This window comes from Phyllostomus hastatus, unplaced genomic scaffold, assembly GCF_019186645.2.
Source record: "Phyllostomus hastatus isolate PE091 unplaced genomic scaffold, TTU_PhHast_1.1 phas_contig_312, whole genome shotgun sequence".
NCBI classification, from domain to species: domain Eukaryota; kingdom Metazoa; phylum Chordata; class Mammalia; order Chiroptera; family Phyllostomidae; genus Phyllostomus; species Phyllostomus hastatus.
In genome coordinates, this window is record NW_025333849.1 from 2261409 (window position 1) to 2281065 (window position 19657).

At 38.9% G+C, this 19657-nt stretch overlaps 1 protein-coding gene across 13 annotated transcripts in view; it reads right to left on the bottom strand.

Moving 5' to 3' along the window:
- LOC123819436 (aminopeptidase O (putative)) overlaps window positions 1-19657 on the bottom strand; it is a 448779-nt gene that overhangs the window by 274169 nt on the left and 154953 nt on the right. The window lies entirely within an intron of this gene.

The following is a 19657-nucleotide window of genomic DNA, read 5'->3' on the forward strand; positions in this document are numbered from 1 at the left end:
TAGATATTTTATTTTTCTTTTTGCTATTTCAAATGGGATTTTTTCCTTGATCTCTCCTTCCGCTGTTTCATTGTTGGTGTACAAAAATGCCTTTGATTTCTGGATATTGACTTTGTATCCCGCTGTTTTGCCAAATTCATTTATTAGGTCAAGCAGTTTTTTGGTAGAATCTATAGGATTTTCCATGTATACTATCATGTCATCTGCAAAGAGTGACAGTTTTGTTTCCTCCTTTCTGATTTGAATGCCTTTTATTTCTTTTTCTTGTCTGATTGCTGTGGCTAAAACTTCCAGTACTATATTGAATAGAAGTGGTGAAAGTGGACAGCCTTGTCTTGTTCCTGATCTTAATGGAAAAGGTTTTAATTTTTGCCCATTGAGAAAGATGTTGGCTGAAGGTCTCTCATATATAGCCTTTATTATATTGAGGAATGCTCCCTCTATTCCCACTTTGCGGAGTGTTTTTATCATGAATGGGTGCTGTACCTTATCAAATGCTTTTTCTGCATCAATTCATATGATCATGTGGTTTTTGTCTTTGCTTTTGTTTATGTGATGTATTACATTTACTGACTTGCAAATATTGAACCATCCTTGCATCCCTGGAATGAATCCCACTTGGTCATGGTGTATAATCTTTTTAATGTATTGTTGGATGTGGTTTGCCAGTATTTTGTTGAGGATTTTAGCATCAATGTTCATCGGTGATATTGGCCTGAAGTTTTCTTTCTTTGTTGTGTCTTTATTTGGTTTTGGAATTAGGATGATGTTGGCCTCATAAAAATAGTTTGGGAGACTCCCATCTTTTTGGATTTTTTGGGATAGTCTGTGAAGGATAGGGGTTAGCTCTTCCTTAAATGCTTTGTAGAATTCTCCTGTGAAACCATCTGGTCCCAGGCTTTTGTGTGTTGGGAGTATTTTTATTACCGCTTCAATTTCTTTTGTTGTTACTGGTCTGTTCAGGCTTTCTGCTTCTTTTTCATTGAGTTTTGGAAGATTATATTTTTCTAGAAAGTTGTCCATTTCACCTAGGTTTTCAAATTTCTTGGCATACAGCTCTTTGTAGTAATTTCTTACAATCCTTTGTATTTCTGTGGTATCTGTTGTAATCTCTCCTCTTTCATTTCTGATTGTGTTTATTTGGGTCTTCTCTCTTTTTTTCTTGACGAGTCTGCTTAAAGACTTGTCGATTTTGTTTATCTTTTCAAAGAACCAGCTCTTGGATTCATTGATCCTTAGAATTGTGCTTTTAGTCTCTATGTCATTTAATTCTCTGATTAATTCTATGTCATTTAGTCTCTGCTCTGATCTTGGTTATTTCCTTCCTTCTGCTTGCTCTGGGCTGCCTTTGTTGTTGTTCCTCAAGCTCTTGTAGACCTAGGGTTAGGTTGTTTGTTTGGAATGTTTCTAACCTTTTTAGGTGGGCCTGTATAACTATTGAACTTCCCTGTCAGGACTGTCTTGGCTGTGTCCCATAAGTTTTGGGTTGTTGTGAGTTCGTTTTCATTTGTTTCCAGAAACCTTTTGATTTCTTCCCTAATATCATTCTTGACCCATTCATTGTTTAATAGCATGCTATTTAATCTCCATGATTTTGAGTGTTTTTGGTTTTTTTCCTTCGGGTTGGTTTCTAGCTTCAGTCCCTTGTGGTCTGAGAAAATGCTTGGTATGATTTCAATTTTCTTGAAATTCTTCAGGCTTGTTTTGTGTCCTATCATGTGGTCTATCTTTGAGAATGTTCCGTGTACATTTGAAAAGAATGTATATTTAGCTTCTTTGGGATGGAGGGCTCTGTATATATCAGTAAAGTCCATTTCATCAAGGGTATTGTTCAATGCCACAATATCTTTCTTGATATTTTGTTTGGAAGATCTGTCCATTTTTGATAGTGGGGTGTTACAATCTCCCACTATAATTGTGTTGCTGTCCATATCTTTCTTGAAGTCCTCTAAGATTTTCTTTATGTATTTCGGTGCTCCTATGTTGGGTGCATATATATTTACAATATTTATGTCTTCTTGATGGATTCTTCCCTTGAGTATTATGAAGTGACCTTCTGGGTCTCTCTTTATGGCCCTTTTTTCGAAGTCTATTTTGTGTGATATGAGTATTGCTACCCCGGCTTTTTTTTCCTGTCCATTTGCTTGGACGATTTATTTCCAGTCCTTTACTTTCAGCCCGTGTAGGTCTTTTATCCTGAGGTGGGTCTCTTGTAGACAGCAGATATGTGGGTCATTTTTTCTTATCCAATCAGCTATTGTATGTCTTTTGATTGGAGCATTTAATCCATTTATGTTTAAGGTTATTATTGATAGGTACTTATTCATTGTCTTTTATGTACGTGTGTTCCTCTCTCTCTCTTTCTTCTCTCCTCCTTAAAGCAGTCCTTTTAGAATCTCTTGCAGAGCTGGTTTGGTCGAGGTGTATTCTTTTAGACTTCTTTTCTCTGGGAAGCTTCTTATTTGGCCTTCTATCTTGATCGAGAGCCTTGCTGGATATAGTAGCCTTGGTTGCAGACCTCTGGTTCTCATTACCTGGAGTATTTCTTGCCATTCTCTTCTGGCTTGAAGAGTTTCCATTGAGAAGTCAGCTGTTAGCTTTATTGGGGCTCCCCTGTATGTTACTTCCTTTTTCTCCCTCACTGCCATTAAGATTCTCTCTTTGTCTTGAAATTTTGTCATTTTATTTATGATGTGCCTTGGGGTGGGTCTCTTTGGATTCCTCTTGATTGAGACTCTCTCCGTTTCCTGGATTTGTGTGACTTTTTCCCTCGTCAAATTAGGGAAGTTCTCCTTCATTACTTGTTCAACTAGGTTTTCGATCCCTTGCTCTTCTTCTTCTCCTTCTGGTATCCCTATTATACGGATATTATTATGTTTCATATTGTCTTGCATTTCTCTTAATCCCTCTTCATTGTTTCTGAGCCTCTTTTCCTTTTCTTGCTCTTTCTGGATGCTGTTTTCTACTTTGTCCTCCAGCTCGCTAATCCAATCTTCTGCTTCATCAATCTGCTTTTCATTCCTTCTACTGTGTTCTTCAGTTCAGAAATTGTATTCTTCATTTCCTCTTGACCTTTGTTGATAGTTTCTATTTCCTTTTACATGTTTATATAGTTTGCAGTGAGATTGATGTACTTTCCCTCTAATTTCTGAAAGCTCATTGTGAGTTCATTGAAATTCCTGGTAATCATTGTTTTGAACTCACTATCTGATAGTTGAGTTGCCTCTATTTCATTTAGCATTTTTCCTGAGGCTTCCTCATTTCCCTTCAGTTGGGGGGTTGTTTCTTTGTTTTCTCATTGTTCATGGGTTTCTTCTTTTTTTCTTCTTGTTTGTTAATTTGAACTGTTCTGATTCCCTGTAATTATGGTGTGAACTTCTGTGGTAGAATATTTGTGTGTTTCAGTGGTGCAATCTCCTTCGTGTATCCAGGTGTTCACAGCTTCCCCCTACTCTTTTTTGGGATCAGTTGGAGGGGTAAGGCAAAATGGTTTAAAACAGCAAGACAGTATACTATGATATTTACTTTAGCAGCCAGTAGAGAAGAGATGGGTTATCCTTTGGCTCCTTATAGTGTTAACCGTGATCCTCCACCCCACTATCCACGTTTTAGAAAGGATGGAAAGAAGGTAAGACTCTTATTGGGGCTGAGAGGATTGTTAGTTGGATCTAGAAAGCTGTGAGGCTGTGGGAGATCAGCTTCTAAGGTAGGGTTGGACTAAAGATTAGTATATAGGAGTAGTGAGTAAAAGAATAGAGCCAACCCCCACAATAGTATAGTTCAGAAAATTGCAAAGTGGGCTGAGATCAGGTAGGGGGTATTGAGAAGCATTTACAATTGTATAGACTAGGTCTTACTAGCAGTAATAGTAAAGTGACAGTCTTGTGGCAGAATCGATGAGGTCTAGATAACAAGAATAAAGAGTATAGAACCTTGAGAGGTGTATTAATGGAACACAGATGAAGGATAGTAACTTATCAACACCTTGTGACTGAGATACCGGGGGAATCTATCAAATGACAGTATAACCAGCCAAGCAAAGAAGATTATACAGAAAGAAAAAGAATACCAAAATATTATTAAAATAAAAAATGTCGGAAAAGTGAGAAAAAGATAATACAAGTTTACAGTAACTTGCAAGATTTAAAAAAAAAAGAAAGAAAAGCAGAAGATGTAGTGCAGGAGAGATAAACCTGGAGTGGAAAGAATAATATTGGGTTGAATGGAAGAGAAACATAAGGGATTGCGAGAAAAAATAATAAGAATTGAAAAAAAAGTCACCCAAAACACCAGATAAAATCAATCAACCAACAACAGCCAGATAAACCAAACAAAACAAAAAAAAACAAACAAAAACAAAACAAAACAAACAAACAAACAAACAAAAACCTCTTGTTGGTTTCTAACTGGCCAGACCAGTTTTTCTGATCTTGCTGGCTTCAGCTGGCTGAGGGGCCTTTGAAATGCTTCTCTCTCTCCCAGTCAGATCTCAGCAAGAGTGTCAGGTACCCTGGGTGCTCCCAAACACACTGGCGTGCGATAGTCAGTCTTCCCGACGGTGCGAGAGCCAAGCCATTTCCAGCTCCGTGTTCCCCGCCGAACCGCCCTCCAACCGAGTGTTGGCATCTTTTCTGGCTCCCCTGGTCGGGCTGGCTGGAAATCTCTGAGCCACCACTGCAGGAACGCACCCAGCACCACGTCCCTCCCGGGATCGCAGCATGAGATTCCAGGACCGGGATCGTAGCTCGCGATGGCAGCGCGCGATTCCAGCCTCCCAATGGGGTGCAAGCCAAGCATGGATGGCTTGTACTCTCCACCGATCTGCACTTCCACGGGGCTAGAGATGCCCCTGGTCCTGTCGGCTAGAGGCTCTCACTTCTCCCCGGTGTCTGGGCGGGTGTTCATATTCCCTGGGCGATTTTTTCTCAGTCCTACTGGCCAATCTCTTCCTTCTAGCAACCTGTTCTCCTCTGGAGTTGCTCACCCCCGTATTCGGGGGAGGGAGGGAGCAGCGGCTTCCCTCTCCCAGGAGCCCTAAGGCAGAGCCCGGAGCACCGGGCGGGCCTGGGGTCTGTGCACCCCCAGACCTCGCGCTGATCCCTGGGCCCCTTTTGTCCTGTATCAGACTCCTTACCGTCTGGTTTTCCAGTGAGTGCAATAATTTCTGATATCCTGCTTTCAAAAGTGATTCGGCAACCCAGCCCACTTGCTCTGCCTCTCCACCGATCCATGAGTTTCCCCCCTCTTCACAGAAGCCGAGAAAAACGCTGCCTAGAGTAAAGCCGCCATCTTCCCTCTCCTCTTAATCTCTTTACACTCTTATTAACACTGGGTCATTTGCTGTTGATACTGAGATTGTGGGGGAGGAGGGGGAGATATTTTTGTGGATGTGGGTTTGTTCCCTGGGCTTTGTAGTTTTTTTATGGCACCATCTGCACAAAAGCATATAAGATGTGGTGGGTGGAGCAACCCTAAGTAAACCAGCTGGAGGAAGGACCCATCAAGAAACAACTCAACAACAGTCAAAACCCAATTACATCCACAGAACCAACATAAACTTCATCGCAAAAGCAGCAAGTTCAGGAGATCAAGGAGATTGTACCACTGAATCTCACAGGCCTCCTACTGTAGAAATTTATACCACAAACTCAGGGAGTCAGAACAGATCAATTTAAGAAGCTGAGGATAACAAGAAGAATTCATAAACAATGGGAAGGTAAGAAACAATCCCCAAATGAAAGGAAAGGAGGATGCCTCAGAAAGAATGCTAAATGAAATAGAGGCAAATCAAGTATCAGATATTGAGGTCAAAACAATGGTTAAAAGGAAGTTCAATCAGATCACAGAGAATTACCAAAAACTACAGAGAAACTACAACAGAAGTACTGCAAACTATATCAACATGAAAAAGGAAATAGAAACTATCAACAAGGGCCAACAAGAAATGAAGAATACAATTTTTGAACTGAGGAACACAGTAGAAGGAATTGAAAGAAGGCTAGATGAAGCAGATGATCAAATCAGTGAGATGGAGGACAAGGTAGGAAAAAAAGCCAGAAAGAGCAAGAAAAGGAAAAAAGACTCAAAAGAATGAAGAGGAGTTAAGGAAACTGCAAGACAACATGAAACAAGATAATATACGTATAATAGGGATACCAGAGGAAAAGAAGAGCAATGGATAGAAAACCTGTTTGAGAAAGTAATGATGGAAAACTTCCCTAATTTAATGAGACAAAAAGTCACACAAGCCCAGGAAGCACAGAGGGTCTCAACCAAGAGGAACCCAAACAGGCCTATTTCAAGACATATCATAATTAAAACAGGAAAATTCCAAGACAAAGAGAGAATCTTAAAGGCAGCAACAGAGAAACAGGAAGTAACATACAAAGGCACCCCGATGAGACTAGCAGCTGAATTCTCAATGGAAATGCTCCAAGCCAGAAGAGAATGGCAAGAAATATTCCAAGTAATGAAAACCAAGGGCCTACAACCAAGACTATTCTGCCCAGCAAGGCTCTCAATCAAGATAGAAGGCCAAATAAGGAGCTTCACAGACAAAAGAAGTCTAAAAGAATACACCTCCACCAAAGCAGCACTGCAAGAGATGCTAAAGGGATTGCTTTAAGAAAAGGAAGAAAAAGAGAGAGGAACACAGGCATGAAAAAAGTAAAATAGCAATGAATATGTACCTATCAATAATAACCTTAGCTCTGACTGGTATGGTTCAGTATATTGAGTGCCAGCCTGAGAACCACAGGGTCACCAGTTCAATTCCCAGTCAGGGCACATGCCTGGGTTGTAGGCCAGATCCCTAGTAGGGGGCATGCAAGAGGCAACCACACCATGTTTCTCTCCCTCTCTTTCCCTATGTCTAAAATAAACAAATAAAATCTGTAAAAAAAAAAAAAAGTAACTGTAAATTTAAATGGGTTAAATGCTCCATACAAAAGACAAAGTGCAGCTGAATGGATAAGAAATCATGACCCACACATGCTGCCCAAAAATAGACCCACCTCAGAACAAAAGACCTACACAGAGTGAAAGTGAAGGGTTGGAAAAATATTCCAAGAAAATGAACAGAAAAAAAAAACCCCGTGCGCTAGCAATACTCATATTAGACAAAATAGACTTCCAAAAAAGGCGAATAAAAAGAGACGCAAGAGGTCACTTCATAATACTCAAGGAAAGAATCCATCAAGAAGACATAAACATTATAAATATATATGCACTCAACAGAGGAGCACCAAAACATATAAGTAAAATAGTGGAGGACTTCAAGAAAGATATTGACAGCAACACAATTACAGTAGGGGATTTCAACACCCCACTGTCAAAAATGGATAGATCTTCCAAACAAAATATCAACAAAGATGTTGTGACATTTAACAAATGTACTAGATCAAATGGCTTAACTGGTGTATACAGAACCTGCCATCTCAAAGGAGCAAAATACACATTTTTTTCAAATGTACATGGAACATTTTCGAGGATAGATCACATGACAGGACACAAAACAAGCCTCAGCAAATTCAAGAAAACTGAAATGATATCAAGCATTTTCTCTGACCACAAGGGACTGAAACTAAAAACCAACCTCAAGGAAAAAACTCAAAAACACTCAAATTCATATTGAATAGCATGCTATTAAACAATGAATGGGTTAAGAATGAGATCAAGGAAGAAATCAAAAAGTTTATGGGAACAAATGAAAATTAACTCACAATAGTCCAAAACTTATGGGACACATTGAAGGTAGTCCTGAGAGAGAAGTTCATAGTGATACAAGCATACCTAAAAAAGATAGAAACATTTCAAATAAACAACCTAATCTTAAATCTACAAGAACTAGAGGAACAATAACAAACAAAGCCCAGAGCAAGCAGGCGGAGGGAAATAACCAAGATCAGTAAAGAATTAAACCACATACAGACTAAAAGAAGAAGTCTAAAGATCAATAGATCCAGTAGCTGGTTTTTTGAAAAGATAAACTGACAAGCTTTTAAGCAGACTCATCAAGAAAAAAATAGAGAGGACCTAAATAAACACAATGAGAAATGAAAGAGGAGAGACTACAACTGATACTACAGAAATACATAGGATTGTAAGAAATTACTATGAAGAACTGTATGCAAAGAAATTTGAAAAACCTAGGTGAAATGGACAAATTTCTAGAAAAATACAATCTTCCAGAAGTGAGTGAAGAAGGAGAAAGCCTAAACAAATCAATAGCAGCTAAGAAAACTGAAGCAGTAATAAAAAAAACTCCCAGCACACAAAAGCTCTGGACCAGATGGTTTCACAGGAGAATTTCACAAAACATTTTAAGAAGAGCTAACCCCTGTCTTTCACAGACTACTCCAAAAATCCAAGAAGACAGAAGACTCCCAAACTCTTTATGAAGTCAGAATCATCCTAATGCCAAAACCAGATGAAGACACAAGAAAGAAAGAAAACTTCAGGCCAATATCACTGATGAACATAGACACTAAGATCCTCAACAAAATGTTAGCACACAGCATACAGCAATATGTTGAAAAGATCATATACCACGATCAAGTGGGATTCATCCCAGGGATGCAAGGACAGTACAATATTTGCAAATCAATAAACAAAAGGAAAAACAAAAATCACATAATCATGTCAATAGACATATAAAAAGCATTTGATAAGGTACAGCACCCATTTACTGGACAAGAAAAAGAAATAAGAGTTATCCAAATTGGAAAGTAGGAAGAAAAACTGTCATTGTTTGCAGATGATATGACAGTGTACAAAGAAAATCCTATAGACCCCATCAAAAAACTACTCCACCTAAGAAATGAATTTGGTAAAACAGCAGGACACAAAGTCAATATTCAGAAATTGAAGGCATTTTTGTACACCAACAATGAAATATAAGAAACAGAAAACAGGAAAAAACTCCGATTTGATATAGCAACAAGAAAAATAAAGTACCTAGGAATAAACCTAACCAAGGAATTAAAAGACCTGTACTCAGAAAATTACACAACACTGAAGAAAGAAATTAAGGAAGGCACAAACAAATGGAAGCATGTACCGTGTTCATAGATTGGAAGAATTAACATCATCAAAATGTCCATATTAACCAAAGCAATTTATACATACAATATAATCCCTATTAAAATACAATGACATACTACACAGATATAGAACAAACATTTCACAATGTACATGGAACCATAAATGACCCCTAATAGCCACAGAAATTTTGAGAAAGAACAAAGTAGGGAGGATCACAATACCTGATATCAAACTGTATTACAAGACCACTGTAATCAAAACAGCCTGGTATTGGCATAAGAAGAGACATATAAACTAATGGAACAGATTACAGAGCCCAGAAATAAACCCGAGTCATTATGGTCAATTAATATTTGACAAAGGAGGTAAAGCATAAAATGAAGCAAAACTAGCCTCTTCAACAAATAATGTTGGGAGATCTGGACAGCTACATGCAAAACAATGAAAAGTGACCACCAACTTACACCATACACAAAAATAAATTCAAGGTGGATAAGACTTAAATATAAGTTGTGACGCCATAAAAGTCCTAGATCAGAACACAGGCAGGGAAATCTCAGATATTCCACACACCAATATTTTCACTGATATGTCCCCTAGGGCGAGGGACATAAAGGAAAGAATAAAGAAACTTACGGCCAGGATGGAGGCATAGGCAGACACATTGTGCCTCCTTGCACAACCAAAATAAGGACAACAAAAGTTTAGAAACAAAAAAAAAAACAACCAGAACTGACAGAAAACTGAACAGTATGGAACTCCGACAAACAAAGAGTTAAAATAGACATATTCATCCAGACTGGTAGGAGGAGCACAATTGAACACCAGGTGAAGAGGGGTTGCAGCAAAAAAAAAAAGCAGTGGCAGGTGGACCCCGGGTGCACAAGGCCACAGCAGGCACACCCACCGAGGTGGTAGATTGTGGAGGGGTGCTGGTGCACAAGGTGACTGGCAGACCCAGTGGTCCTACATTCAAACACAGATAAACCAGGCAAAACTGGGAAGCCAGACAGACAGGGCAACCCAGGGTTCCAGTGCAGGGAAATAAAACCTCAAAACACCAACTGAAAACACCTGTGGGGGTTGAGGTGCCAGGAGAGACTCCCAGCCTCACAGGAGAGTTCACTGGAGAGACCCACAGGGTCCTAGAATATATACAAAGCCACCCACGTGGAAATCAGCACCAGAAGGGCCCAGTTTGCTTGGGGGAAGCAGAGAAAGAGACTGTAATCTGGCAGAGAGAGGGGCAAGCACCATTGTTCCCTCTCAGACCCCTCCCTGACATATAGCATCACAACCCAGCAACTGGGTTGACGCACCTGGGGGAAGACCTTAGGCTCCATCCCTTACTTCGTAACAGGTGCATCAAGACAAAAAAAAATGGCCCAAATGAAAAAACAGATTAAAACCCATAAAAAATACAACTAAGTGACAAAGAGATAGCCAACCTATCAGATGCACAGTTCAAAGCACTGGTGATCAGGATGCTCACAGAACTGGTTGAATTTGGTCACAAATTGGATGAACAAATGAAGGCTACCCTAAGTGAAATGAAGGAAAATACACAGGGAACCAATAGGGATGGGAAGGAAACTCGGACTCAAATCAATGGAGTGGACCAGAAGGAAGAAACAACCAAACAAAAAAGAATGAAGAAACAAGAATTCAACAAAATGAGAAGTGGCTTAGGAACCTCCAGACATCTTTAAATGTTCCAACATCCAAATCATAGGGGTACCAGAAGGAGAAGAGGAAAAGCAACAAGTGGAAAAGTTATTTGAACAAATAATAAAGCAGAACTTCCTTAATCTGGCAAAGGAAATGGACTTTCAGGAAGTCCAGGAAGCTCAGAGAGTCCCAAACAAGTTGGACCCAAGGAGCAACACACCAAAGCACATCATAATTACATTAGCCAAGATCAAAATGAAGGAGAGAATCCTAGCAGCAGCAAGAGAAAAGGAGACAGGTACCTACAAAGGAGTTCCCATCAGACTGTGAGCTGATTTCTCAAAAGAGACCTTACAGGCAAGAAAGGGTTGCAAAGAAGTATTCCAAGTCATGAAAGGCAAGGACCTCCATCCAAGATTGCTCTATCCAGCAAAGCTTTCATTTAGAATGGAAGGGCAGATAAAGTAATTCTCATATAAGGTCAAGTTAAAGGACTTCCTCATCACCCAGACCTTATTATATGAAATTTTAAAGGGACTTGTCTAGGAAAAAGAAGATAAAAAAAACATGTATAGTAAAATGACAGCAAACTCACAATTATTAACAACCACACCTAAAACAAAACCAGAAACAAACTAAGCAAACAACTAGAACAGGAACAGAACCACAGAAATGGAGATTACATGGAGGGCTAGCTACAGGGGAGTGGGAGGAGGAGAGGGGGGTAAAGGTACAGAGAGTAAGAAACATAGATGGTAGGTAGAAAATAGACAGGGGGAACATAAGAATAGTATGGGAAATGTAGAAGCTAAAGAACTTATAAGTATGACATATGGACCTGAACTAAAGGGGGGGTAATGTGGGTGGGAGGGGGTATGTAGGTTGGAAAGGAATGAAGGAAGGAAATGAGACAACTGTAATAGCATAATCAATAAAACATTTTAAAAAGTTACTAAAAAACAAAAAATGAATAAACAAATGAGACTTCATCAAAATAATAACCTGCAAAGCTAAAGAAAACATCAGCAAAATGAAAAGGGAACCAACCATATGGGAAAATTTATTTGCCAATGATGCCTCAGACAAGGGTTTGATCTCCAAAATATACAAAGAACTCACAGGACTCCACTCCAGGAAGATAACAACCCAATTAAAAAATGGGCAAAAGACTTGAACAGACACTTTTCCAAGGAGGAGATACATAGGGCCAATAGACATATGAAAAGATGCTCAGCATCACTAGCCTTCAGAGATGCAAATTAAAAAGCACTTCACACCAGCCAGAATGACCATCAGAAATCAACAAAAATCAAGTGGTGATAAGGTTGTGGAGAAAAGGGAACCCTAGTGCACTGTTGGTGGGAATGAAGACTGATGCAGCCACTGTGGAAAACAGTATGGAATTTCCTCAGAAAACTTAAAATGGAACTGCCTTTTGACCCAGCAATCCCACTGCTGGGGTTATACCCTAACAACCCTGAAACACAATCTAAAAGAACCTATACACCCCAATGTTCATAGCAGCACAATTTATAATAGCCAAGTGTTGGAAGCAACCTAAATGCCCATTACTAAATCAATGGATCAAAAAGCTATGGTACATTTACACAATAGAATACTATGCAGCAGAAAGAAAGAAGGAGCTCCTACCCTTTGTGACAGCATGAATGGAATTGGGGAGCATTATGCAGCTAAGTGAAATAAGCCAGGTGGTGAAAGAGAAATACCATATGATCTCACCTGTAAGTGGAACCTAATCAACAAAACAAACAAGCAAGTGAAATATACCAAGAGACATTGAAATTAATAACAAACTGACAGTAACCAGAGGGGAGAGGGTAGGGGATAATGGGGGAAAAGGGGGAAGGTTTTTCAGGAACAACTATAAAGGACACATTGACAAACCCAAAGTGGGGTAGGATCAAGGGTGGGAAGTGGGGATGGCTCGGGTCAGGGGTAGTGGTGGAGAAAAATGGAATGAACTCTACTAGAACAACAATAAAGAAGATAAAAATTAAAAAACCAAGAATAGCCATAGATCGATCAAGATAAAAAATCTTACAATATTTAAGATATCCAGGGTATAATCCAAAATTACTCGGCATGTGAAGAATTAAGAAAATCTCAGCCACACGGGAAAAGATATTCAGATGGAGATCTGTGGATGTCATAGATATCCATGACAATGTGGAGATGACAGAGATGTCATTCAGGAATGATGGAAAAAGAGGAGAAATGGTAGATATCTTATGTAAATATAATAGACTGATCTCGTTTTATTGAATTATTAAAAGTCTGTTGGACAATTGGAAGTAAACTTAATATTGTCTGAAAAGACTTTCAATCTTTGCAGATATAACATATAAGACAACCACAACATAGGGAAAAGGGAGGGACTCTTAGGTAAACAACTCCATCCAATAACAGCAGGACAAACTCTTAAGTGCATTTGCAACATTCATTAACATACAACATATCCTGGGTCATAAAACCTCAAATTTTAAAAAAGAACTGGAATCACAAAAGACGTGGTTTCTGACAATAGTGGACAATAATAGAAATAATAGGAGAATCTCCTAACAATGGGAAGTCAAACACTCCTAAACAATGCATTGGAAATTAAAAAATACTGTTGTGAACAAAAATAAAAACATAATATATTAGTTGTTGGAACCACCCTGCCTGCTTTAAGAAGCTGTAACTGCCCCATGGCTAAGGCTGAGTGAGCGACCTTCAGACCAGAAGCCACTAAGGAGACAAAGCTTATCTCCCTGGCAGGGCCTCCACTTGTGCTCCTTTTTCTTCACCCTGTCTGGACCCCAATGCTTGATCAGTTAGCCAATGACGGGTAAGATTCCCCAAGGGGGGAACGACCTAAGACAGGCACGGTCACATGGAGGCCCTCAGGAAAGGACCTGGGGGGCTATGGAGAAAGGGGGTGATGGACTCTCACCCCTCAGCTTTGAGAAAGCCTGAGTCCTCATTCTGCCTGCAAGAAGTCTCCTTCAAGAAATCTAATCTCTTGGCTGCCTTGCTTCCCCAGCCTGACTTAAGCCTGAAACAATGACAGAGGGTGGTGCAGCCCTGTGCTGGAAAGGGTGGGTTCCCCGAGCAATCGGGCCTAAGAAGGAATATATAAACTCCTGTGAAACATGCTTTGTTTAGAATGCTCTCAATTAAATAAGGGCCCAAGCAAGAAGTGGGTTTGTTCCTCAAAAGTTTTATAGCTCTTTAGCTATCAGACCTGACTCAGAATAGGCCCTCAGAGTTCTTTGTTATCTATTGTTTGATCCTTATTGCCTGCCAATGATTAATGAGCTTTACCTGTATTCCTGTGCAAAATGAACCCAATAAAAGCCCATTGAGGAAAAGGCTCTTGGCCCTTCTCCTTTGAGAGATCGGCCACCTTTCCTCCCCAAGCAGACCATGCCTTGGTAGACTTATTCTCATCTGTGGCGGTGGGGGGTGGGGGTGGGGGGCCTGTGGGTGGAGCCCCCCACAATTAGGATGTGTGGAATGTAGCTAAAGTAGTGCTCAAAATAAGTTTATGCCATTAAATGCTTATAATAGAAAAGACAGTTCTCAAATCAATAAACTAACCTCTACCTTAAGAAGCCAGAAAAGAAAAAAAGCAAAATTAATCTAAAGCAAGCAGAGGTAGCAAATAATAAAAACAAAAGTGGGTATCTAGTAAACTGTAAACAGAAAAAAAAAACAACAACAACAGAGAAAAATCAAAGAAACCAAAAAGTGGTTCTTAAAAAATGTCAGTAAAAGTGATAAATCTGTAGCCTGATCATAAAGAAACATAAAGAAAAGAAACAAATTACCAATATTGGGAATAAAATTATCACTATAGACTCTGTAGACATTGAAAAGATAATAAGAAAATGCTATAAACAAATGTATGCACATAAATTCAACAAGTCAGATAAAAGAACACCATTGCATGAAAACTACAAACTATCAAAACTCTGCCAACATTAAATATATAACATAACTAATACTATAACTCTAATGAAACTGAAATTCTCCATGGCCAGATGGCCTCACTGGTGATTTGTACTAAATATTTAAGGGCTAAATAACACTAATTCTACACAATCTCTTCTACAAAACACAAGAGCAGGGAACACTTCCCAACTCAGTTTATGAAGCCAGAATTACCTTGATATCAAAAACCAGTCAAACAGCCCTGGCTGGTATGCATCAGTTGCTTAGAAAGTTGTCCTGTAAACCAAAAGGTCACAGGTTTGATCCCCAGTCAGGCCACATACCTAGATTTGGTCCCTGGTCAAGGAACATACAAGAGGCAACCAACTGACGTTTCTCTCTCACATCAATGCTTTTATCTCTCTCCCTCCCTTCCTCGCTCTCTAAAACCAATAAGCATATCCTTGTATGAGGATACAAAATAAATAAAAACAGCCAAATGTGGTGTAAGGAAAGAAAATGGTAGGCTAATATCCCTCAAGTACATAGATGAAAAAATACTCAACAAAGCATAAGCAAATTAAATCTAGCAATATATAAACAGAGTAATACACCACAGCAAAGCATAGTTTATCCTAGGAATGCAAAGCTTGTTCAATATTTGAAAATTAACCAATATAATCCTCCATATAGACAATCTAAAGGAGAAAAACCCACAGAATCATATCAATCCATACAGAAATAGGTGGACACTGTACTTACCTCCTCCTACAACCACATCAAAATTAGAACTAAAGTACAGAACAATCAACCTGGATAACCACCTGAAGATTACCTGCACAGAAGTCCTATTACTAAGGATACCAAGAAGCCACATCAAGAGTGGTAGAAGGGGAAGAGACATGAAACAGCCTGGCCACAGCCCCACTTGTGGCAGTTGAGACTCAATAGGGATATTTCAGCTGCAGAGTAGCCCACATCAGGCTCTCCAGTCCAGAACACCAGGGCTGGGAAGAAAAGTTCATATAACATCTGCCTGTGAAAATGTGAGAATTTCCATCCATCTGAGTGAGAAGGTAGGCTGCTAAAAACCCAGATGTCCTTTTAAAGGGCCAACATACATCCCTGGCTGGTGTAGCTCAGTGGATTGAATGCGGGTTGCGAACCAAAGTGTCGCAGGTTCGATTCCCAGTCAGGGTGCATGCCTGGGTTGCAGGCCATAACCCCCAGCAACCACACATTGATGTTTCTCTCTCTCTCTCTCTCTCTCCACCCCCCTCTCTATCTCCCTCCCTTCCCTCTCTAAAAATAAATAAATAAAATCTTAAAAAAAAAAGAGGGCCAACATACAAACTCTTGCTTGCAGACACTCACCTTAACAGAAGAAGAGTGGTTCAGGGAGTTTCAGAGATATATAAGGAAAAATTGAGCTATGTAGCTTCAGAGTGAAGGCTTCAGGGATGACTGCCATTGATCCTTTGTCTAGCCCTCCACCTGTGTGACTGACAGGCGCCATATTTCCTGTGTTGAGCCATTCCCCCACATGGCTGAATCTGACTCTTCATTAGCCAGATGAATCCCACTAGCTCCATCCTAAGGACTTCCTGAGACTCTGCCTTACTCAACTCATGCATGGCCTGAGGCTCTCTTGGAGCCAAGCTGGGCCCACATTGTAGTCTTTTGAGGAATTCCAGTCAACCTCAGCGTTTCCAGAGACCATACAAGAAGAAACAGAGTCATGTGGCTTTAGGGTGAAGGCTGCAGGGACTACAACAATTATCTCTGTGTATGGGTACCATCTTTCCAGTGTTGAGCCCTATCTCACATGGCCAAATCTGAATTTGCATTAGGCTGGTGAACTCCACTAACTCTACGCTAACAACTCCCTGAGACCAAGGTCCATAGGCTCCAGGCAATGGCAGCTGGCTTCAGCATAACCTGAGACTTTTGCTAAATGGCCTCTGGCCCAAGAATGGTGCCAAACCTGAATGTGTATTAACCTGATGAACACCATTTACTTCATCCTGGTGACTCCCTGAGACCCTGGTTTATGGAACTCATGTGCTTCTTGAGGTTCTTTTAGTGCTTGAGACTTACAAGCAGCCAGTAGGCTGCAGCAAGTCTTGAGGTACTTTGGTTCTTTTGCTGAACTGCCCCAGGCCCAATACTTGTGGCAGCCAACCTTGGTTCCTAGCATGAAAACAATCCCATTTACAATTGCACAAGAAAAATAAAATATTAATGAATAAATTTAATCAAGGAGGTAAAACAGCTGTACTTAATGGCATTTTAAACAGAACTAGGACAAATAATCTTAAAATTTATATGGAACCACAAAAGATCCAAAATAGCCACAGTAATCTGGAGAAAAAAAAAAGAACGAAGTTGGAGGCATAATGTTACCTGATAACAAACCGTACTATAAGACCACAGTAATCAAAACAGCATGCTACTAACATAAAAACATAAACATATATCAATGAAACAGAATAGAGAACCCAGAAATAAACTCACATCTACACAATAAATTATTTTATGACAAAGGAGGCAATTAGACAGATACATGTAAAAAAAAAAGGCTAGACCACCTTTTTATACCATATACAGGAACAAACTCAAAGTGGATTAAAGACTTAAATTTAAAAGTTGAAACCATAAAACTCCTAGATGAAAACATAAGCAGTAAAATCTCCAATATTCCTCTTAATATTTTTTTCTGGTATATCTACTGAAGGAAAACAAAAGAAAAAATAAAGAAATGGGACAACAACAAACTGGTTTTTGCACATCAAAGGAAACCATCCACAAGATGAAAAGACAACCTACTGAATGGAAGAAAATATTTGCCAAATGATACATCCTATAAGGAATTATTATCCAAAATTTATAAAAAATCCATGCAACTCAACCCCCCAAAAATAAGCAATCCAATTAAATAATAAGCAGAGGAGCTGAATAGACACTTCTAAAGAGAACATACAGATGGCAAATAGACATATGAAAGGATGCTCAACAATAATAACCATCAGAGAAATGCAAATTAGAACCACAATGAGATATCACCTCATGCCTGCCTGAATGACTATCATCAATAAATCAACAAATGTTGGTGAGATGTGAAGAAAAGATAATCCTTGTGCACTGTTGGTGGGACTTCAAATTGGTGCAGCCATTATGGATAACAGTATAGAGGATCTCTCAAAAAATTAAAAATAGAAGTACTTTATGACCAGCAATTCTACTTCTGGGTATTTATCTGAAAAAACCTAAAACACAAATTCATCACATTATTATTTACAATAACCAAGATATGAGAGCAACCCAAGTACCCAGCAATAGAAGAGTGGATAAAGATGTGTTATACGTATAATGGAAGACTACTCAGCTGTGAAAAAGAACATATTTTACCATTTGTGATAACATGGATGGACCTAGAGTGTATTATGCTAAGTCACAGGTGGCAAACACAAGGCCTGCAGGTCGAATGTGGCTCTCCACCTTGTTTTATCTGGCCTGACACCTTGTTTCTACTCAGCTGAAGCATTAAGCTCTCACTTAACTGTTAAGGAATAGTTACATTTACATAGTCCTAAAATTACATTCAGCCCTTTGAAGGCAACCAGGAGGCTGATGATGCCCCCAGTGAAAATGAATTTGACACCCCTGTGCTAAGTGATATAAGTCAGACAGGGAAAGACAAATACCATGTCATCTCACTTATATGTGCAATCTAAAGAAAATAAATAAACAAAATAGAAACAGGCTCACAGATACACAGAACAAACTGAGGGTTGCCAGATGGGAGGTGGGTTGGAGGGTGGGGTGGAAAAGGTGACAGTATTAAGAAGTATAGATTGGTAGGTATAAAATAGTCATGGGGATATAAAGGACGGCATAGGAAATATAGCCAATAATATTTTAGTAACTATGTATGGTGCCACAGTGCCAGGTGCATACCAGAATTGTTGGGGGGGATCACTTCATAAATTATATAATAGTCTAACCAGTATGCTGTATACCTGAAATTAATATAAAATAATACTGAATGTCACCTGTAATTAAAAAATATAATGAAACAAACAAAAAATACGGAAGAAGCATAGGACAAAGTTCGACATCCATTCATATTAAAATTTCTCAGCAAACTAGAAATAGAAGAGAGTGTACTCAACCTGGAAAAGATATTCACAAAAACTTACAGTTAATATCATACTTAATGGTGAAAGACTGAATGCTTTTTCCTTAAGATCAAGAACAAGGCAAGGATGTCTACTCTTAGCATTCCTATTCAACACCATACTGGAAGTCCAATTAGAGCAATAAGACAAGAAGAAGAAAGTTGTGCAAATTAGAAAAGAAGAAATAAAACTGTCCCTATTTGTTGACTCCTAGAACCAATAACTGAGAATAAGATGACAACACAGAAGGTCAAACCACAAAAGTAAATTAAATATCTATACATTAGCTATGAAAACTGGAACCCAAAATTTTAAAGAGAATACCAGTTATAGCCACTCCAAAAAAAGTAAAATACTTAGGTCTTAATCTAATAAAGCATATTTAGGGTTTGTGTTCTATAAACTACAAATCACTGACTAAAGAAATCAAAGACCTAAATAAATCAAGAGACATACCATGTTCATGGATTGGAAGACTCAAAGTAATGACTCACAATTGAGATGTCAACTATTCCAAATTTATCTTGATTTAAAGCAAACCTGATCCAAATCCTAGCATATCTTTTTTATAGATATAGGTAAGTTATGAAATTTATATGGATAGGTAAAAAAACTAGACTAGCCAAACAATTTTTTAAAAGAAGAATAAAACTGGAAGAATCATACTATTAAAGGTTTATAATAATTCTTAAAATTGGGTAATTAAGGCATTGCACTACTAGAGAAGGGAGATACACATAGATCAATAGAAAATATTAGAAAGCCCAGAAATAGACCCACATAAATATGGTCACTGAGTTTTTACAAAAGTGCAAAGGAAATTCAGAAGAGAAAGT